The following is a 23134-nucleotide window of genomic DNA, read 5'->3' as shown; positions in this document are numbered from 1 at the left end:
AGCTTGCAAACGAAGACCCTCCAGGAATAAGTGAAGTTAGAGGCCTCGGTCTGCATGTATTAATATATTCAGCAGCATCAGCCAGTGATAACCTCACTCCCTTCATCTTATACTTCCTCCCCATGCAAGTGAGCAGGTAGGATCTACGTAACTGAATGCACTCTTCTGACTGACATAGGAGGGACCTGACAAGCTGAATGGTCCAAGATGCTGGATGGTCATAAGAATATAGGAGGGAACTCCCAGGACAGCCTTCCCAGAAAGAGATGCACAGGCTATAAGATGAAGGAAGAGGGTCCCCCTTTGCTCCCTCCTGTATGCTCTAGACTGTCCTAAGACTGGCTGTAAAGCTGAAATATAGAAAGTATTGAACACAGGGGAAAGGACTTCGCTGTTTTTACATAAACCTTGTTCAGAATGTCCATGTTTAAGATTTCAGCTCTATATTTAAAATAACTACAATAATACAAAAACTACACATCATGAATTCAAATGTAATTCCCTTTAAGACACTATGTATGCTTATCCACAGAAAAAATGCACAAAGGATGCCCCGTGCTTTTCATGTGATATGGTAGTATAATTCAGTCTGTATCAGAATGTTCATTTTTGAGCTATGCTGGAGTTTCAGTGGTTCCAATGCCCATAATGTCAGACAACATCACATCAATTACTTGCCCTAAAATTCTCTAAATTGAATGAGTCTTTGTTCCTTGAAGTTGTCCTGGGATCCTGAGGGCCTCAATTACTGAGTAAGTGGTCCTGGTACAGTTACAATTAGAAAATAAAATGGGACTTTCAATCTAAGTCTATTTTCCTGTTCCTCTTCATTATTTTTATCACGATTTTCAAGTTTCTTGGGTAGCTTACAAGTGCAAGTGGATTTCAGTTGATGCCTGAGAGAGCTTAGACTTATACAGAAGCAAAATAATCAACCAACCCATTAGATATAATTTTTCAGACATCAGTATTCTTTTAGGGTAGGGGAATATATACAAATAAAGTTTAAAAATTCAATTACTCAAAGGGAAACATAGGTATAGTCTCAAAAGTCGATTAAATAGCAAGTAGATGATATTGTTTCCTTCCCGAGAGACAAAGGAGAGGGAAGAAGGACTATGTCATGCCTTACAACCAAGACCAGCTGTAGGCATTTTCTGTGTCTTGACCCTGCCTCACTCATAGGATTCCCTGGGTGGAGATCTTGAACGTTATCAGGGGAGTCGGTGCTATAATTTCTATGATTTTTGTTGTTTCATTTTTTTTTCTTGTTAACACTGTGGAGGAAAAATATCCAGCAGCCCACAGTGGACTTAGCATCCTTATAAAGAGAGCCAGTCCGTGCTTAAAGGCTCCTATGATCCTGATTAGAGTCGGATTACAGAGAAGAAAGAAAAGTCCTGAGCTCAGCAGTTCTAATACTTGCTCTCCCTGGGATCTAAACATAATAACACTAGAGGCCAAAGGCTCCTGTGCTGCTATGAAAAGATAAGACCAGTAGACCTAGAGACCCCTCCCAGGCGCATTTCTCCCAGTTCTACCTGGGAGGTTTACCTGCAGAGGCAGCGCTCCTTTGTTTACAGAAAAGAAGGAAGCCATGGCTTTCATCTGCACACAAAGATGGGCTACGTTCCCACACATGCATTTAGCAGTTTCGGTGTTATAGTCTGCCATGTCAAAGTAAGGATTCAAAAGTTCTATGAATTCTTCTTTGATTGTATCTTTGGGAAACTGCTGTGAAAGAAAAGAATAAAATAAAGTCAAAACACTTCTTTCTATAAAACCATACTCACATATGCTCTCAACGCCTTTGAAACTGTTGAATGACCAAAATTGGATGACCGGTATCATATTTTGTCAATATTTCAGGATATTAAGCAAAAGTCCTGAAAATGAAAGCACAGTAAGGAGAAAAGCAAAAAAGTCTGGTAGAGTACACTTTGTCTTCTGTAGACAAGTGTTACCAACCCTAAATAAATATACGGGGATCCAGGGAAAAGTAAATTATTTAGTTGATGAACACTAATACAGTTATTAGAATTTCCAAAGCAAGAAAAATTTTTTTTCATTAATTCTAAGTAGATGAATTACAAACCTGTAAAATCAGCAATGAAATACAGACACACGTACAGGTATATTCAGCCCAAGGACATATATATTTAGCATTTACCAGCAACCAAATACTTAATGCATTCAGACAGAGGCTCTCACCTGAAATGTAAAGATAATAACTGAGGCATTCAGCCTTGAGGGTGATGAATTAAGGTTTAAGCATACAACTATCAAGAATATAAGAGAATTATGATCTTCTGGAGGGATAAAATTTTTAAATAGTAGCAGAAATAAATTAAGGATGCCTTCTTGCATGAGAAGGGGAAGACTGGCCAAATGATGAAATTGGAACTTCTAAAAGTGGTGTTTGATCATCTAAAAGTGGATGATAAATGTTTTTCAAGTAGAAAGAAATATAGCACCTAAATAATTCAGTGAATCAAGACTTTGTGGAACACACAAAATGTACAGTAGAACACACTCTTATTCAGACCTCATTTAATGCAAATTTCTATTATGAGACTTGAACAGTAATGAAGCCAGAAGAATGTCTGGGAGAAACAGAAGGGTGGTGGTGGTGAAAAGACAAAGACAAGGAGCAATGGAGCTTCCAAGAGCATGGCTCTTCCACCAGGTAAGGTAAAGCAGAAACCTGGAGTCACTTGCCAGGTTTCCACTCAAGTCCAATTCCATTGACACAGAGCCTCATGTTATAATTATCTGAGACAAGTCTGTAGGGCCCACTAGTTTCATAAGCTCCTTACGGGTGTAGCTGCTGTAGGTGCCTCACAAGAGCTGCTGTAGGTGCTCTGGCCACAGCAGCCACTTGGGCAATGCTGAACTGAAAATTGCATGAAAGATAGTGCTAAAGTTATAGCTTGGGAAATGAATGTGAATTGGGTATTTCCAATTGGTTGTCTCAAGATCTAAATATGAAAGATAAAACAATAAAACTTCTACAAAAAACCCAGAATTTATTCTGCCTTAGAGGTGAGCAAAGATCTCCTAAACAAAATGCAGAAAATATTAGTAAGAAAAATATCAATAAATTGGACTACATTAAACATAAGAACTTCTGCTTATCAAAAGACACCATTAATATGAGTGAACTAAGCCAGAAAGTGGCAGAAGACATCTGCAAACACATAAAAACTAAATTAGTCATATTTTATGGATAAAGAATTCTACAAAGTAATAAAAAAAAGTTTTTAATGGATAAGAGACCCAAACAGGCGCTTAACAAAAGAATTCTCGAGAGGTTGATAAACCTATAAAAAGATTTGCAGAATCCTTAGTCATCAGAGAATGCATATTAAACCCACAATAATAAGACACTACTAAAAACCCAACAGAATAGCTAAAAGTAGAAAATGGTGAAGATGTGGAACAAGTTATAGGCCACCGATGGGTGTGTACGTTGACAACCATTTCTGAAAACTCTTCAGCATTATCTACTAAAGTTGATTAAATGTGTATTACCTAAGACCCAGATATTCCCCTTCTGAGTATACAGCCAACAGAAACGCATACAAACAGCCACCAAACGACCTATACACCAATATTCACAGCTTTATTTATAAAAGTCAAAAAATTAATAACAACCCAAAAACCCATCAACAGTATATTCTACTAAAGGACTCAGATACCTCAGTCAGGACTGAGTCCCCCCTTTAGTGCATCATTATTGAACGACCAATCTGCAAGTTCTGTAAGAAGTTCCCTGCAGTCATCAGTTTTAAAGATTCCTGCCAGGAAGAAATGATACAACTTTTTTCCAGGTCAATTTTCACCGCATTCACTTTCCTCTAAAACAGCAGCAGCAAACAGGCCATGACCCGCATGGCGAGGTGAGGGGGTCGGCCCAGCGTGCAGACCGTGGCGATGTCGGAAGGCTCAATGGTCTGGGGGATGAAAGGAGGGTCACCCGATCTCAGATAAGACAGTGACAGTGCAGGCAAACAAACCCTTCATGACTAAATGCAACTATGTCAGCGGAGGACCGAAAACATTTTTAAGTTAGACGCAGAGTCGTGGGGTCTAGATGCGTATTTAATCCCAAAGAAACGCATGTCCCCCAAAGTTCACATTTTTATAACTCAGACTGACAGCGAGAGGAGAGAAATGGTGGTGAGCAGGTGAGGACCTGTGACTTCTCTAAAACTGTACAGACTGCTTGGTGTCAGAAAAGTGTAATCTGAAAGAAAAAAAAAAAAAAAAGAATACTCAACACTTTAGTAAGTACCAGGGATTCAAAACCAGGAAAAATACAGTATTTTCAGTGCTTTTTTAGTCATTAGCTATGTAGGTCAAGAATGTGCCTCCTCTTATATGGCTCAGATTTGTCACAGACACTGACATTAGAGGGTAGCCATGGGGCTGACAGATTGAAAAATTAGAGGTTTCTTAGGCGGAAACTGATCAAATTCTCATATTTAATATTTTTCAATACTTATTCCGTAACGAGTTTGATAGAGCAGTTATTATCCTACTGCTAGGACAAGTCGTGTGTTTATATATATACATATATTCAGTCCTTCTAGATCTTGCACACCTTCCATCTCATTTGCATCTGCAACCCTCCTGTCAAGAGAAGGTAACCAATGGTGTGTTCATACAAAAAAGAATAATCGCACTACGATGTTACAGTGGCCATGACGTCACCAGGTGATAGGAATCTTTCTGCTTCATTATCACCTTATGGGACCATTGCCGTGTACGCAGGTCCGCAGTGACTGAAACGCTGCTACGTGGTGCACGACTCCATGAGAGAGCGAGGCCAACTGGGAACCTGTGGACACACTGCCCACCTGCCTGCGTGGGTGGTAGGACAGTCCCCACCCTTGCTTCGAGGCTGTCAGAAGAGCCCGTTTGCCACCAGCACACAGGCCGGGCACCCCCCTGGAGAGTCTAGTGGTTTCCACAGGTGAGGTGGTCAGGTTTATAACAAAAAATAGTGCAGCTTCTACTCAACCAAAGGTTTCACAGCCAGAGTTAAGAAAGAGAGATGGAACTGGAGGAGATTTGCAGTGTCCAAACCAATGTGGTTAATGCCTAGACTATGCAAGGAATTCCTGCAGATCAAGAGGAGCAAAAAACAAATGGAATGAAAAACTAAAATGGGCAAAGGTATGAAGAAGGAGCTGGTATAACAAAATGCCAGAGACTGGATACCTTATAAGCAAATTTATTCCTCACAGTCCTGGAAGCTGGAAGTCCCAAATCAAGGTGTGGTAGATTTGGTGTCTGGTGAAGATCTGTTTCCTGGTGCATAGAGGGCATCTTTTCCTGCCCTCAAACATCAGAACTCTTGGTTCTCTGGGCTCCGGACTCAGACTGAACTACACCACCTCTTCCAGCTGTGGCCTCGCATGGGGTCCCTGTTATAAGAGCACTAATGCCGTTCATAAGGACTACACCCAGTCACCCCCCAAAGACCCCTTGTTCCAATTCCACCCCATTTCAGGTTAGGATTTCAATATATAAATGTGGGAGGGAAGGGGCATGAACATTTAGTCTATAGCAGGAGCCGAAAAGGCTTGGAAGCCTAGGAAGAGGGGCTCAAACTCGTTCGTTTTTCTGGAGCAACAGAAATTGGTCGCCAAGAGTAATGCCTTGACCTGTTAGGTGGGGATGAGAAAGCTTCCCCGCTGCAGCCTTCTGTGCCGTTGCAGGGAGCAGACATTCTGCAGCACCATCTAGCTGGCTGACTTTGTCAAAATAAGGACACAATGACCCGAGTACCCAGCAATTCCACCCCCAGGTGTTATGTTCCAAAGCCATCTGCTCCCAGGTCTATGAGGGGATGCACACTTAGAGTTGGTGGCACTGCTGGGGTGGTGGCAGGCAGGACAGGCTTTTACGGAAGTTAGGTTCCTACCCTCCCCCAGAGGCTGGGAGATCTAGGCTGTGAAGGTTAATTTTATGTCAACTTAATAGCAATGAAATGGAACCGGATATTCAGACAGGCAGCACATGCATGATTCTCAGAAGTGTGATGCCGAGTGAAGGAGTCAAACGCGCGAGCTGGTGCGCTGTGTGATTCCTTTTACTGGAAATTCCAGATCAGGCAAAGAGGGGTCATAACATAGATGCATTAAACAGACCAACAGTGAGGTGGTGGTTATAAACCAACGACATCAACAAGGCCACTGAATTTTAGTGGACTTGTTATTCCAGACAAACACCAAGAGTGAATAAAAACAAAACAAGGCAGAAGCTGCGGTTTATCTATCCTTTCACCTGTCAATGCTCATTCGGGTTGTTTCTACCTTTTGGTTACTGTGAATAATGCTGCTACAATGCTGGTGTACAAATATCTGTTCAAATCCTTGTTTTCAATTCTTTTTGGAATATCCTAGCCTCTTCTAACTCTGTAAAATTACCTAGAACTTTTCCCCCATGAATTGAAGAAATGAGCATTCAAGGGCTACCAAGAGGCAAGGCATTATTTAGGTCAAATGGTGGGTGCAAAGTCGGAAGGACACAAATTGGCATAGGTAGAAATGTTTTCTTGATGAAGTATAGGAAAAAAGAATTAGGAAAGTGACTTGGTCTGGAAACTGAGAAGAGGTCCTCGGTCATGGATTGCCAGAGTGTCCCCAGGCATCACTGAGCACAGAGTTCATTAACTAGTGGGGCTCAGGCTGGGTCCTGTTTGTACACGTGTGGGTTTAACCTACACAATGTTTTAACTTTTCAAAATTAATTACCAGCATTTTATAACAAGAAAATTGCATTTTAAAAATCCGAATTTCTGGTTTCTTTTGAAACATCTAAACATTGGCAATGCTGCCCACATTCCATTAAAGCAGCAAATGGCCGAGAGTGATTGGCAGCTGCCACCTCTGGACAGGGACATACACTCTCCAGGTGGCCACAATCCCTACCCTCTCCACAGTGAGCCTGGCTTATGGCGTTCATTTGTATTTCCTTCCTTGCCCATGAGAGCACCTGCATCTATTTCCCCTGTTCTAATCCAAAGCCCCCAGAGTGCAGGAGAAAAACCTGAGACCTGTGTGGTTGAGTGACTTGGTCAAGGTGACATGGCCACTTGGGCCCAGAACTCATGTCATATGACTCCTTGCCAGGAGCATTTTTTGTTTTCAGCCTTATTGAGGCATAATTGACATATGATAAACTGCACATATTTAAAATATACAATTTGATGAATTGTAACATATGTGTATGCACATGTGAAGCAGTCGAACACATCCATTACTCCCAAAAGTTTCCTTGTGCCCCTTGGTGATCTCTGCCTCCCTGCCTACACCCCGTCCCCCGTCCCCAGAGTCTCTAGACAACCACTGATCTATTTTTTGTCACTGTAGTTTGCATATTCTAGAATTTTGTAAAAATGGAATCACATAACATGTACTCATTTTTGTCTGGCTTCTTTCACTGAACTTAATTCTTTTGAGATTCATCCATGCTGTTACATGTTTAAATAGTTGATTCCTTTATATTTTTATGTAGTATTTTGTTGTATAGCTGTACAACCATGTTTTGTCCAATCACCCAGTTGAGGGACATTTGGGTTGTTTCCAGTTTTTTGACTATTACAAATAACGTTGCTATAAACATTGTCATACAAGTCTTTGTCTGAACATATACTTTTATTTCTCTTATGTATGTACCTAGGAGGAGAATCACAGGCTCATGTGATAGGCATCTCTTTAATCTTGTTTGTTTGTTTTTTTGGTGGCTGGCCTATATGGGGATCCAAACCCTTCTCCTTGGTGTTACAAGATTGCACTTTAACAAACTGAGCAACCTGCCAGCCTATGTCTTTAATTTTTAAAAATAAACTGCCAAACTGTTTTCCAAAGCAGCTGTGCCATTTTACATTCCCAACAGCAGTATCTGAGAGCTCTAATTCTTTCGTATCCTAACCACCACTTGATTTGGCCAATCTTTTATATTTAGCCTAGGTTTTTAGTGGGAGACTAGAGTATTTCACTATGGCCGTACTCTGCATTTCCCTAGTACATTTTGCTAATGGTGTTGAGCAGTTTTTCATGTGCTTATTTGCCATCCACATGTCTTCTTAGGTAACATGTCTGTTCAAGTCTTTTGCCCATTTTTTAATTGGGTTGTTTGTCTCCTTACCATTGAATTGTCAGAGTTCTTTGTATATACTAGACATAAGTCTCTTATCAGAAATACATTCTGCAAAAATATTCTTCCAATATGTGGCATGCACTTTCAATTTTGTAAGTGTTTTTTAAGCAAAAGTTTTTATTTTGATAAAGTTCAATGTATTGGGTTTGTTAAGTTATGAGTTTTAAGTTTATAAGTTACGCTTTTTGTATCAGATGTAAGAAATATTTGCCAAATTCAGTATCACTAAGATTTTCTTTTGTGTTCTCTTCTAGAAGCTCTATGGCTTTAGCTCTTACATTTAGGTCTGCATTTAGCACAGGTGAAAGATCTGAAGCTTATGTGTTTTGGTGACTTGGCCAAGGTGACATGGTGAATCAGACCCTAAATTAGTCCCATGTCACATGACTCCTTGTCCTGAGCACTTACCTTTGATTTATGTTTTAGACTTGTTTACAGAATTGAGTTTACCATGCTCTTTATTTATTTTTATGAGTATAGAAGATTTATCTATTTATTTATTTACTCATTTATTAATTTAATTTTATTTTCTCAATATACAATGTGGTTGATTATTGTGGCCCATTACCGAAACCTCCCTCCCTCCTCCCTATCCCCCCTCCCTCCCAACAATGTCCTTTCTGTTTGGTTGTCATATCAACTTCAAGGAACTGTAGTTGTTATGTCTTCCCCCCCCCCCGGTTTTTTTTTTTTTTGTGTGTGTGTGTGTGTGTGTGTGTGTGTGTGAATTTATTTATTTATTTTTAGCTCCCACCAATAAGTGAGAACATGTGGTATTTATTTTTCTGTGCCTCATTTGTTTCACTTAATATAATTCTCTCAAGGTCCATCCATGTTGTTGCAAATGGCAGTATTTCATTCATTTTTAGAGCTGAGTAGTATTCCATTGGGAAGATATACCACATTTTCCGTATCCACTCATCCGATGATGGACATTTGGGCTGGTTCCAACTCTTGGCTATTGTAAAGAGTGCTGCGATGAACATTGGGGAACAGGTATACCTTAGACTTGATGATTTCCATTCCTCTGGGTATATTCCCAGCAGTGGGATAGCTGGGTCATATGGTAGATCTATCTGCAATCGTTTGAGGAACCTCCATACCATTTTCCATAGAGGCTGCACCATTTTGCAGTCCCACCAACAATGTATGAGAGTTCCTTTTTCTCCGCAACCTCGCCAGCATTTATCGTTCAGAGTCTTTTGGATTTTAGCCATCTTAACTGGGGTGAGATGGTATCTCAGTGTAGTTTTGATTTGCATTTCCCAGATGCTGAGTGATGTGGAGCATTTTTTCATATGTGGGCTAGCCATTTGTATATCTTCCTTAAAGAAATGCCTACTTAACCCTTTTGTCCATTTTTTAATTGGGTTGCTTGTTTTTTTCTTGTAAAGTAGTTTGAGTTCCTTATATATTCTGGATATTAATCCTTTGTCAGATGTATATTTTGCAAATATTTTCTCCCACTCTGTTGGTTGTCTTTTGACTCTGTTAATTGTTTCTTTTGCTGTGCAGAAGCTTTTTAATTTGATATAATCCCATTTGTTTATGTTTCCTTTGGTTGCTCATGCTTTTGGGGTCGTATACATGAAGTCTGTGTCCAGTCCTATTTCCTGAACTGTTTCTCCTATGTTTTCTTTAAGAAGTTTTATTGTTTCAGGGTGTATATTTAAATCCTTAATCCATTTTTAGTTGACTTTAGTGTATGGTGAAAGGTATGGGTCTAGTTTCATTCTCCTGCATATTGATATCCAGTTCTCCCAGCAGCATTTGCTAAAGAGGCAGTCTCTTCTCCAGTGTATAGGCTTGGTGCTTTTGTCAAAGATCAGATGGCTGTAGGTGTGTGAGTTGATTTCTGGATTCTCTATTCTATTCCATTGATCAGTGTGTCTGTTTTTATGCCAGTACCATACTGTTTTGGTTATTATAGCTTTGTAGTATAGTTTAAATTCAGGTAGTGTTATGCCTCCAGGTTTATTTTTTTTGCTCAGAGTTGCTTTTGCTATGTGTGGTCTCTTGTTATTCCATATAAATGTCTGGACAGTTCTTTCCATTTCTGAGAAAAATGTCATTGGAATTTTGATGGGGATTGCATTAAATTTGTGTATCACTTTGGGTAGTATGGACATTTTCACTATGTTGATTCTTCCAATCCAAGAGCATGGGATATCTTTCCATCTTCTTGTATCCTCTCTAATTTCAGCAGTGGTTTGTAGTTCTCATTATAGAGATTTTTCACATCCTTGGTTAACTCAATTCCTAAGTATTTTATTTTTTTGGTGGCTATTGTAGATGGGCAGGCTTTCTTGATTTCTCTTTCTGCATGTTCACTATTGGAGAATAGAAATGCTACTGATTTTTTTTTTAATTAAATTAAATGTATTTCATTTCGCACCTAAGCACAATTTAGTAGGTTCCACATTGGCGCTTACGAGTTAGTATTAAAATAGTGCCTCTTAGTCACAGCTCCTGTGGTGTGTGCCAGGATTTAACAGCACAATGTGATCGTATCATAAACATCCTGACCCTCCTCACTTTACCTCTGAAACCAGTTTTGGTGAGTGACGCTGCTTTCTTCCGTAGCCTTATCGGTTTCTTCTCCCTTTCCGATCGTGGATCTGATCTGCCCAACCTTCCTGTGTTTAGACTGTCTGGCTGACTGCATTTTCCTTCCCTACTTAACAAACAGGTTTCGGCAGGCTGTGGATTGTTTTTGTTTGTTTGTTTCCGACACAAGGCGGAGTGCACCACTTTCTGGGAAGTTTCTAGTTGTTTCAGGGAGTTCCTCGTTTTTTCAGGGAGTTAAGCTTCCCGTTTTTCAAGGAGAGTGCCCCAAAGTTAATGTGAGATCAGCTGAATTATAAAAAACATTGTGCCTCCCTAGAGAAAGTGGCTTTCAAAACATTTTTACTGTTTGCCTTTATACTTGTTAAGAGTGAACAGGAAAGAAAATAGAAGTCCTCCAAATCTTCATGCCATTTTTCTTCATGTTCTTGCCCCAAACTTTGATCCATCAAAAGTAATGCCAATTGGTCTTCCATTAGACAATTTTTACAGCCTTGTTCTTTTCACTAACAAGTATTAGAACTTTACTCCTACTTCGGTACCTGTAACTGAATATAACCTAGTAATCAATCTTCGTATTGAAATGTTTTCCTATTTTACTCTCTCCCTCTGGGCTTTACTCTTACACAAAGAATTAAAGACATGAATGCATATTCCTTTCTATGTACCTCCCAAAGCCAGCTTTACTTTATCATCTTCTTCCAAGAAGTGGAACACTTTATCCCATAAACAGGACGGGCAAGGGCATATCTGAGCCAACCTTTTTTTTGGCTGCCTTTCAAAAAATTGTTTAAAACAAGATATGCTGTTGAACTGGAAAAAGACATTACACATGATAACCTTAGAAAGCAGCTACTTGCTTTGCCTAACTAACATTATTGCACAACACCGGAACTTTGTGTGGAGTGTTGTCTGCAATTGCAGGCCAGAGGCATGCCAGCAACATGGCTAAGCTGAGATGAAATTAATTTCAATGTGATACTGAAATGACATATTGAAATGTCATACTGAATATTACTATAAAGAAATACATGATAAGTACATAGAAATTATGAAAAACATAATATAAAACTCTTTTGTGTGTGTGTGTGTGTGTGTGTGTGTGTTTTTACTCCATATTATCAGGTTGTTTTTAATTTATTTATTTATTTTTTTGGTGTAAGGAAAAGTAGCCTTTATTTTTTTATTTTTATTATTAAAAAATTAATTTTACTCTTCTGTAATTATAAAGTAATACTTTTTCCTTTTTTATTTTAAATTTTATTTTGTCGATATACATTGTGGCTGATTATTGTTGCCCCTTACCAAAACCTTCCTCCCTTCTCCCTCCCCCCTCCCCGCCACCAATGTCCCCTCTGTTTGCTTGTCGTATCAACTTCAAGTAATTATGGTTGTTATATCTTCTCCCTCCCCCCCCCCGGTTTTGTGTGTGTGTGTGTGTGTGTGTGTGTGTGAATTTATATATTAATTTTTAGCTCCCACCAATAAGTGAGAACATGTGGTATTTCTCTTTCTGTGCCTGACTTGTTTCACTTAATATAATTCTCTCAAGGTCCATCCATGTTGTTGCAAATGGCAGTATTTCATTCGTTTTTAGGGCTGAGTAGTATTCCATTGTGTAGATATACCACATTTTCCGTGTCCACTCATCTCATGATGGACATCTGGGCTGGTTCCAACTCTTGGCTATTGTAAAGAGTGCTGTGATGAACATTGGGGAACAGGTATACCTTCGACTTCATGATTTCCATTCCTCTGGGTATATTCCCAGCAGTGGGATAGCTGGGTCGTATGGTAGATCTATCTGCAATTGTTTGAGGAACCTCCATACCATTTTCCATAGAGGCTGCACCATTTTGCAGTCCCACCAACAATGTATGAGAGTTCCTTTTCCTCCGCAACCTCACCAGCATTTATCGTTCAGAGTCTTTTGGATTTTAGCCATCCTAACTGGGGTTAGATGGTATCTCAGTGTAGTTTTGATTTGCATTTCCCGGATGCTGAGTGATGTTGAGCATTTTTTCATATGTCTGTTGGCCATTTGTATATCTTCCTTAGAGAAATGCCTACTTATCTCTTTTGCCCATTTTTAAATTGGGTTGCTTGTTTTTTTCTTGTAAAGTTGTTTGAGTTCCTTATATATTCTGGATATTAATCCTTTGTCAGATGTATATTTTGCAAATATTTTCTCCCACTCTGTTGGTTGTCTTTTAACTCTGTTAATTGTTTCTTTTGCTGTGCAGAAGCTTTTTAATTTGATATAATCCCATTTGTTTATGTTTCCTTTGGTTGCTCGTGCTTTTGGGGTCATACACATGAAGTCTGTGCCCAGTCCTATTTCCTGAAGTGTTTCTCCTATGTTTTCTTTAAGAAGTTTTATTGTTTCAGGGTGTATATTTAAATCCTTAATCCATTTTTAGTTGATTTTAGTATATCGTGAGAGGTATGGGTCTAGTATCCATTCATATGGATATCCAGTTCTCCCAGCACCATTTGCTAAAGAGGCAGTCCCTTCCCCAGTGAATAGGCTTGGTGCCTTTTTCAAAGATCAGATGGCAGTAAATGTGTGGGTTGATTTCTGGATTCTCTATTCTATTCCATTGGTCAGTGTGTCTGTTTTTATGCCAGTACCATACCGTTTTGGTTATTATAGCTTTGTAGTATAGCTTAAAGTCAGGTAGTGTTATGCCTCCAGCTTTATTGTTTTTGCTCAGCATTGCTTTGGCTATGTGTGGTCTTTTATTGTTCCATATAAATGACTGGATGGTTTTTTCCATTTCTGAGAAAAATGTCTTTGGAATTTTGATGGGGATTGCATTGAATTTGTATATCGCTTTGGGTAGTATGGACATTTTCACTATGTTGATTCTTCCAATCCAAGAGCATGGGATATCTTTCCATCTTCTTGTATCCTCTCTAATTTCTCTCAGCAGTGGTTTTTAGTTCTCATTATAGAGATTTTTCACCTCCTTGGTTAACTCAATTCCTAAGTATTTTATTTTTTTGGTGGGTATCGTAAATGGGCAGGCTTTCTTGATTTCTTGTTCTGCATGTTCACTATTGGAGAAAAGAAATGCTACTGATTTTTGTGTGTTGATTTTGTATCCTGCTACTGTGCGGAAATCATTTATCAATTTCAAGAGGTTTTTTGTTGAGGTTTTAGGCTGTTCGATATATAGGATCATGTCATCTGCAAACAGGGACAGTTTGACTTCATCTTTTCCAGTCTGGATGCCCTTTATTTCCTTCTCTTCTCTGATTGCTCTGGCTAGTACTTCCAACACTATGTTGAATAGGAGTGGTGAGAGTGGGCATCCTTGTCTAGTTCAAGATATTGATCATCAATGCTTTTATGAGGCATGCCTTGATCATAAAGTGGGAAATAACGTCTTTTCTGCAAAAGCAGTTTCTAAATTTACCTGGCCTTAAAGAGGGTATTTGTAACTTGGATGAGACATCCTGTTCCTAAACAAAAGACTTGTAATTGATCAAAAATTTTACAAAAGACTAGATGCTTTAAAAACTGTAATGTCCTGGACAGGTGAACATTAACAAACTCTCTGGACTCAGAATCAACTATTATATGGAGCAAAATTCCATTCTGGGGTTTCAACAAGTGGTAATTACACCTAATTCACAGCACCTCGAATGATGCCGATGCAGCCACTCTGAGACAATGACATCATCAGTCCTCACCTGAAGTAAATTAAAAGCAAGTGCCATGCTAAATGATACCAACTTTCCTTTAAATGCTTTTGTCTTAACTGTGAAAACCTGATCTATAGATTTTTCTTTTTCTTTTAAATAAATAAAATGGGGGGAGATGTGAAGTAGGCATAAAATAAATGTACTTCACAAGGCCTGGTTTTCCAAAGCCTTGCAGTTTCAAATATTGACCTTGCAAAGGACAGGAAATTTTCCCCAGGCTATATAGTCTCTGTTGTAAGATAAAGAATTGTAACACAGCAAGGTTGCTGGTTCAAAGACAGCCAGGTTACTGATTGATATGTAAAGATACCAGAAATTGCTGTAAGAAGAGAATGTTTGCTAGAATCAAGCTTTTGTTGCAAACTGCATTATGGACGGTCACCTTGCCTGTCTTACTGAATGTTACCAGCTTCTATTGTTAAACTTGCTAAACTGTACTTAGAAAAAACCCCACCTATGTTCTCTTCCTGGAACTTCATGGTCTGGAGAATACATGTGGGAAGAGAACCCCAATTCGTGATTAATTTCCCAAATGGAAGAAATGCCTCTATCTTGAGGGTTCTGGGAGATTAACCCCTTTTGGGGGCTTCTCACTGCTCAGAAGAGATGGGCTTTGAGTAATATTTGGTGGCTCCATCACCCAGGGGGATAGGGATGACTAATCTGTGGGAGGCAAAGCAACAGTAATTTTTACAATAATATACAAATTTTTGTGTTCCACAAAGGATACATTAGATAGAGGTTAAAGAAAGGCAACAAAAGAAGACAAGATATTTGCAATGCCTTACACTAATGGGGATAAATAGAATAGACAAAGAACTCCTGTAGATCAACTAGGAAAAAAGAAAAAACCCTATAGAAAAATGGTCAAAGGCTATAAGTGGGCAAGCCATCCAGGGGAAATTTTAAAATTAACAAGTACACAAATGAGATGCCAATCTCACTAATAAAGAAATGCAAAGTAAAATGACAAGATTGTATTTATACTCACTAAATCTGCAAAAATTAGAACATCAGATAATAAATACTGATGAGGATGTGAGGAATAGGAAACCACCAGCCCTACAAGTACAGCCATTCCTGAGAGCAACCTTAATATATTGTATGTATGTAACTGAAGAAGCATGTGATGTCTGACCAGACCTTACTACAGAGGTAAATGCCATAGAAAATATCACATAAGTCAGACTTGTGTTGTTTATGGTAGCAGGGAGTTAGTGATGCTCTCAGAGACCATCTCTGGGGGAAAGGACAAATGGAATGAGGTGGATGCCTACCATGCAATAGTATGCAGTAATCAGAAACAGGGAACCAGAAATAGAACACCAAAATGAATGGATCTTAATAAAATGATTTCGTGTAAAAGGGAAGAAACAGAATGAGATATATAGCACAATAGCATTTGTGTAAATTGAAAACACAACAGAAAAAAACCTATATTTTACAAGGATTCATTCATGTCCCTGGATAGATACTAAACACACTAGGTTAGATACCCATATAGCAGCAAGAAATGGGGAGACTGTATCAATCAATGTCAAATCAGGAAAACAGAAACCACTCTAGACATTTTAAACACAGGAATTTAATAGAGGGAATTGATCGCAGGGGATTGAAAGGCCAAGAAATCAGAAAGGGTCAATGAGATGACAGATAACCATGTGAGGGCACAACGAAAAGATGGCATGTGCAAGCCAAGGAGAGAGGCCTCAGGAGAGACCAACCCTGACCACACCTTGATCTTCCAGCCTCCAGAATGGTGAGAAAATTGATTCCTGTTGTTAAAGCCACAGTCTGTGGTGCTTTGCTATGGCAGCCCAGGCAGACTAGTAATAAGTACACCATTGGGTGATTTTGTGACAGGAACTCGGAGGCATGTGTAAAACATCCAGCCCAGTGTCAGACATGTACTTCCTGTAGATAGCGACTCAATAAAAACTAGCCTTCATCCTCCTCCTCCTCCTCTTCCTCCTGGCAACCACTCAGACATCTGGTCTACCTCAGATCCCTCTCTCTCCCTCCCTCAGCATGACAGGTTGGTGCAGGGCCATGCAGAGGCCAAGCCAAAGATCCCAGCACTCCTGTTTGCCCTCAGCATCAGTCGGGGTCCAATCAGGACAGTAACTACACCAGCACTTTGACAGAGGGAATAGACTAGGTACTGAAGAGCCTGGAAGACCAGAGGGGACCACAAAGGGGTTGTGGAGCTTGCTTGTGACTGCCAGAGACAGTTCCCAGTCCTGTGGCAGGAGGCAGAAGGGAGCTCAGAGGAGTAGCTGGGAAAGAAAGGCAGAGGTAGAGAGACAGAGGAAGTGACAGAGACAAAGTCAGAAAGACTGAAAGAGACAGATACAGAGGCAGAGAGAGAGGCTGCACTGATGGGGGGACACGGGGCATGGCACGTTCATTGATTCAGGTGCTGTCCCACAGCTCTGGAGTCAGCAACTGGCCAGCTTCATCTGGAAAACCCCAAGAGGAAGCCTCAGACACTGAGACAAATGTCTTTCAAGACAGACCACATCTGCGAGAAGCCCTTCTCTCTCTTCTTCTTGTGTGCCCCGGCCCCGTGTCCTGTGTCCCATTCTTCCATCCCATGGCACTCTCTGACCCACCATCCCACCTGGGTTCCCCTTTCTTTCCTCCAGCCACAGAGCTCCCAGCCTGACAGGGCATGACCTGGGTGCAGAGCTCTGTCTACACTCGAGCTTCCTAAATGAAACGCAGCCAGGACCAGCCTGGTGCCCAGCTTTCCAGGAGCCACCTTTCCAATAACTGGTACCAGCACTAGAGCCACTGGCCACTCTTCTCTGTTATAAAGCCCTGTGTGCTGCTATTTAGTTGAGTCTCTGATTGGCTGTTCTCATCATTCATTATTTCCTAAACTCTCATCCCCATTGGCTTGATAGGATCCATGATCTCTTACTATCAAAACCCCAGCTTCCCACCAAAATGTCCCTTTATCCCATTCAAATTCCAGCAAAGCCTGTTTCCTTGTTTCTTGCAGACAGTTCCACTGCTACTTTCTGCATTTCTCCCCCTCCTGCCCATCCAGACCCTTCTCCACTGAGTCTGAGCCTTGGGGATGGGGCTCACTCAGGTTCCATCTCCCTGTGGCCATACACCAACCCTCAGCCACCTCTTTCCTCACTAAGAATTATCCTGGCTCCTCCTGTTTCCCTCCATTCAAATTTCACTCATCATTAAAACAATTTTATTAGGGATGGCCCGTGGCTCCCTCGAGAGAGTGTGGTGCTGATAACACCAAGGCCAAGAGTTCGGATCCTATATAGGGATGGCCGGTTCGCTCACTCGGGAGAGCGTGGTGCTGACAACACCAAGTCAAGGGTTAAGATCCCCTTACTGGTCATCTTTTTTAAAAAAAATTTATTCACATTAAAAAAAAATTATTCCAGACAGAAAAAGTTGCAAAAAATAGTATAAAGTATATGCATATGATAACATCTTGCATAACCATAGTAAAACCACCAAAATCAGAAAGCTAACGTGATATGATACTATTAAATAACTATTACATCATCTACAGACCTCATTCAAATTTTGCCCACTGTCCCTACCAAGGCTTCCCATTGGCCCTGTCCTGTGCTCAGCTGGTTTGGCCTCTCCTGGTCCTGGGCTCTCTCTTTCCACAGCATCTCTTCTCTACAGTCCCCACTAACGAAATCAGATTAGAGGTAGAAAGCCACTGACATCTGTGCTGTACATGGTAACAGCATCCCCTGTGTCCTGTCTTACAAAAGCAAACTCCCCTGGTGTCTCCCACATGTGAGACAGTTGCTGCCACAGGCTCTCTACCTTGTCTCTTTCAGGGCCAGAAAATATGAAAGAGGGAGCTACAATCTCCCATGGCAGCTAAAACGACTTTTACAAGGGCGTGGCTGTTGCTTACCAGCATCTGACATAGCATTTCTGCTCTGTGGAGTAGATGGGAACACAAATCATGCACACACACTCATGCACATACACACACAAATGCACACAAGCATGTGTGCACACATATTCATGAACATGCTCATGCATGTACACACATAAACACATGTATATGCACTCACACTTAGGTGCATGCATGGACACATATGCATGCACACTTGCATACACTAGAATGCACACACTCACACAAATGCCCGCACTCACATGCAGTCACATGCAGACACATGTGTACACATATACATGCACACACTCATGCACTTGCACACATATGATCATATGCACGTGTGCACACATGCACTCATGTTTATCACACACATGGGTATGCACACACTCATGCACACATGTGCAGACACACATGCAGGGACCAACATCAGAATGCAGACTGAAGCCAGAGACACTCGGGATTTGCCTCTTGGTGGCCCTCGCCCATCCCTCTGTCACTATTCTCTTGAGTAACACTGGGCCTCTTTTTTAATTTCCATCAAAAAAGAGTGCATGAGGGAGAGAAACCAAGGCCCAGATGCCATTGAAGGAAGGACTTCTCTGCCCTTTCCTTCCCCCAAGACCAGCTCTGATTTCAGGAGCAAGCCCGCATCCTTTCATCCCTGCTTGATGAAACTAGGCCTATGCTTCTGGTCCCCTTTGCCCATAGGGAGCTGGGTCAGGGGTGGAACTTAGGGTGGACTGGGATGCAAAGGCTCTGAGACTCCAAATGTGGCCCTCACCATACATTAGGTTGTTATCTCTCCAACCTTTGAGGAAACAGAAAGATGTGAAATAGTGGGGTTCAGCCTATCAAAATGGGGCCAAACTCCAGTTCTGGAAAGCTAAGTCAAAAAAGAACTTACTGAGCTTTTCTTAGAATTGCTCTGTAAAATAAGGAAGATGTATGTTCTTTAATGCTCAGTACATTGGTAAGGGAGCGAGTCATATTCCTGAGGACAGCTGTGTATATGGAATAACCCATTGGCCTCAGTCTCTCCTCAACCTTCCTAAGTCTTGCATAATGCAGCCTTGATAACCAGCCACGGGGGCCAGAACTCTAGGGACAAGTTCCCAGATGCTGAAATGAACCATGAGGAAGTAAGTAGGGTGAACGAATGAATGAAACAATCAGTATTGGTGATGATGGTAATGATCTCAACAACAAACCTCCCCACGCACCAGGCATTGCGGTGGACACTATTGAATCGGTCACTACAGCAATCTATCAGGATGGTGCTATCACCTCCAACAGGTAGGCTGACTCGGGGCTCACCCCCAGATCCCTCAGCCAGTACCCACCAGCCTCAGGGATCAAGCTCAGATCTGTCTCTTACCAGCCCGCTGGGAACCATGTAGTGAAGAATAACTGAGGGGCAGCTCAGACAGATGGTTTCCACCGGGCAGATTGAAACCGGGCAGCTCCAGAGCTGGGATTCCCCACTGGCCGCTCCATTCCTACTGCGTCTGCTCAGGGCCTCGCATCAGCGTCCCGGGCTTGAGCGGGGCAGGGCTCTCTGCTCACCGTGGAATTGCTGGACCTCCTCCTTGCTGGCTCACCGCCTCTGTTCCTCTTCTCCCAGCTGTTTCTTATTCTTTTCCCTGTGACATTTCCGGCAGATCACTCTGGTGGTTGGGAGTTCCACCACAGTGACGATCAGAGGCAGAGCTATTCTCCACTCCATGGACAGGGGCCTCCTGGAGAAGAGAGTGGGAGGGGGTTCTGGAGAGTCAAGAATATATATATATTTTTTTTAACTTTTATTTTGTCGATATACAATGTGGTTGATTATTGTGGCCCCATTACCAAAACCTCCCTCCCTTCTCCCTCCCTCCCTCCCCACCAACAATGTCCTTTCTGTTTGCTTGTCGTATCAACTTCAAGTAATTGTGGTTGTTATATCTTCTTCCCTCCGCCCCGGTTTGTGTGTGTGTGTGTGTGTGTGTGTGTGTGTGTGTGTGAATTTATATATTAATTTTTAGCTCCCACCAATAAGTGAGAACATGTGGTATTTCTCTTTCTGTGCGAGTCAAGAATATTTTGTGAGAGGGCCTCTTTGCTCTTAGGACACACAGGCTACAGGATTCATGGGCTGGGGGGCACAATGTCTGCAGACTACTCTGAGATGGTCCAGGAACAAAATACACATGTGTTTGTATGGATGGGTATAAATGGATGCTTGGGAGATAGACTGTAAGCAGAGAGGGAGAAATGAGCCAACTAATGAGCAAAATGTCAAAAATGTGGTGAATCTGGTGAAGGGTGCACAGACTTCTCTGTATTGTTCTTGCAAATGCTCTGTAAGTTTGACATCATTGAGAAATAAAAATTGTGAATAATGAAACTGGGAAGCAAGCCAATGTCCTTCAGTAGGTGAATGGACAGATGAACTGCAGTGCATCCGGACAATGGAGTATTACTCAGCTCTAAAAATAAATGAGCCATCAAGCCCTGAAAAGTCGGGGGGGGGAACTTAAATGCATATCACCAAGTGAAAAAAAAAAAGGCCAATCTGAAAAGGTTACATACTGTGGGATTCCAACCCTATGACATTATGGAAAAGGCAAAACTATGGAGACAGTAAAAAGATCAGTGGATGCCAGGGTGTAGTGAATTGAATTATGTCCCCCAAAACTCACTGAAGCTTGAATTGTGTCCCCCAAGTTTTATGTATTAGAAACTTGGCCCCCACTGTGACTGTTAAGAGAGTGGGGAATCCTATTGTAATTGAAAGGTGGAGCCATGAAGAGGTGATTGGATTGTCGGGCTGTGCAGTAGTAAATGGATTAAAAATGGTGGTCAGGGGCATGGGTCTGAGGGCTTTAAAAGGAGAGTTCATGAGGTTAGTCTCTCTCTTGCTCTCACTCTGCTCTCACCATCTTGCAATGTGAGACCCCTGGGTCACTCTCACCACAACCAGATGTGTTCCTTGGACCGTGGACTGTCCAGCCTCAGAAACTATAAGCAATAAATATTTTCTTTCTGAATTATCCAGTTCTGTATATTTTCTTTAAGGAACAGAAATGGACTAATACACCAGGGGTTCTGGGGAGGGAGGGATGGATTGACAGAACACAGAGGACTTTTAGGCAGTGAAATACTCTGTGTGGCACTATAATGATAGCTATGTCATTATACATTGGTCCAAACCCACAGAATGCGCCACACCGAGAGTGAACCCTGATGTAAACTGTGGACTCTGGGTGACGAGGACGTGTCCATGCAGGCTCACCCACTGCAAGTAATGTCCGCTCTGGTGGGGAAGTTTATGCTGGGGCAGGCTGTGTGTGGTCGGGGGTTGGGAAATATGGGACATCTCTGCACTTTCTGCTCAAATTTGCTGTGAACCTAAAACTGCTCTAAAAATTAGTCTATTTTTTAAAAAACTATAAAAAGTTGATACTGGGGTGCATCGTTCTGGTTCCCCCAGAAGGCCAAGCTCTCGTGGGGGCTCTCCCTGCACCCCCACCTGTGCTTCATCTCAGTAACCTGCACCCAAACAGTGCATCTCCCCAGCACCCCCTAGCCAGGTTGAGGACAGGGACCTGCCACCCGTCCCCTCTTACTACAAGCCCTGTAGCTGTCTCTTAGCTGTCTCACAGCAGCATCCAGGGCCGTGGATACCTGCGCTCAGTGACTGTGAGAACAGAACCGAGCAGAATATTCACGGGTAGGTGGCTCTCAGCCAACCTCCTGTCAGAGAGGGGGTGCTGGCGATGGAGCAGGAGAGACCCTCCATCGCTTTCATAGCACCTTGTTTGAAAGTAACAGAGAAAGCATGCACAGTAGTAGGAGTTTTTTAACTGAATGCTCTGAGAAAGAAGGTCAGGAGGCTACCTTTAGGTGTTGGCTAGAATAAACAGCAAATTCTTTTGGCAGCTTCTGTGGCCTGAATGTGTGCGTCCTCCCAGATTCCTATGTTGAAATCCTAACCTCCAGTGTGATGGGATTAGGAAGTGGGGCCTTCAGGAGGTGATTAGGTCATGAGGATGGAGTCTCATGAATGGGATTAGTGCCCTCATAGCAGGGACCCCAGAAAGCTGTCTCACCCCTTCCACCATGTGAGGACACAGTGAGAAGATGCAACCTATGGGCCAGGACACGGATCCTCACCAGACACCAAATCTGCCATGCCTTGATCATGGACTCCCAGCCTCCAGACCTGCGATAAATAAGTGTCTGTGGTTTATGAGCCACCCAGTTCATGGTGTTTTGTTACAGCACCCCAGATGGACTAAGACAGTAGCCTGAGCTTTTTCAGACAGGAACTCAGAAGGGGACAAGGCCATCCCAAGAATGAGGCCTTAGGAAAGGGATGCTAAAATTTGGTCAAGTCTTTTAGAGCATAGGCTTTGGATGGAGTCATTTGTGCCAAAAGTTTCTGCCATTCTCACCCAGGGCCCACTCTGCCAACACTTTGATTTCAGTCCTCTGGCCTCCAAAACTTTGAGAGAAGAAAAGTGTGTTGGTGTAAGCCCCCTACTCTCCCCTACCCCAGCTTGTGGTTTTTGTGACAATAGACCCAGGAAACACCCCGGGCTCTGCTGTAAGTCACTGGGGTTTGGAGCTGTTTTTATGCAGCGTTATCACACAGAAATGACTAGTAGGGAAGCAGGTTCCTACAACTTATGGCAGGAGACTCAAGGCAGGCTGGAAACCCAGACATTCATGTGGTGCAGTGAGACCAGTACATGCAATACCCAGAAGGCAGAAAATGCCACCAGTGCACTGTGGTTTTGAACAGAGAAGTTTGGTTGTAGA

The 23134-nt window shown here is 41.8% G+C and overlaps 2 pseudogenes; one reads left to right on the top strand and one right to left on the bottom strand.

Annotated features, from left to right (window-relative positions):
* The window catches only part of LOC134374966 (ras-related protein Rab-12-like), a 79882-nt pseudogene extending 75177 nt beyond the window's left edge, over nucleotides 1-4705 (bottom strand).
* LOC134376077 (E3 ubiquitin-protein ligase TRIM17-like) overlaps nucleotides 1-23134 on the top strand; it is a 640782-nt pseudogene that overhangs the window by 81976 nt on the left and 535672 nt on the right.

The sequence above is a fragment of the Cynocephalus volans genome, chromosome 4 (genome assembly GCF_027409185.1).
Source record: "Cynocephalus volans isolate mCynVol1 chromosome 4, mCynVol1.pri, whole genome shotgun sequence".
Lineage (NCBI taxonomy): Eukaryota > Metazoa > Chordata > Mammalia > Dermoptera > Cynocephalidae > Cynocephalus > Cynocephalus volans.
This window is presented reverse-complemented; position numbering and strand designations above follow the sequence as displayed.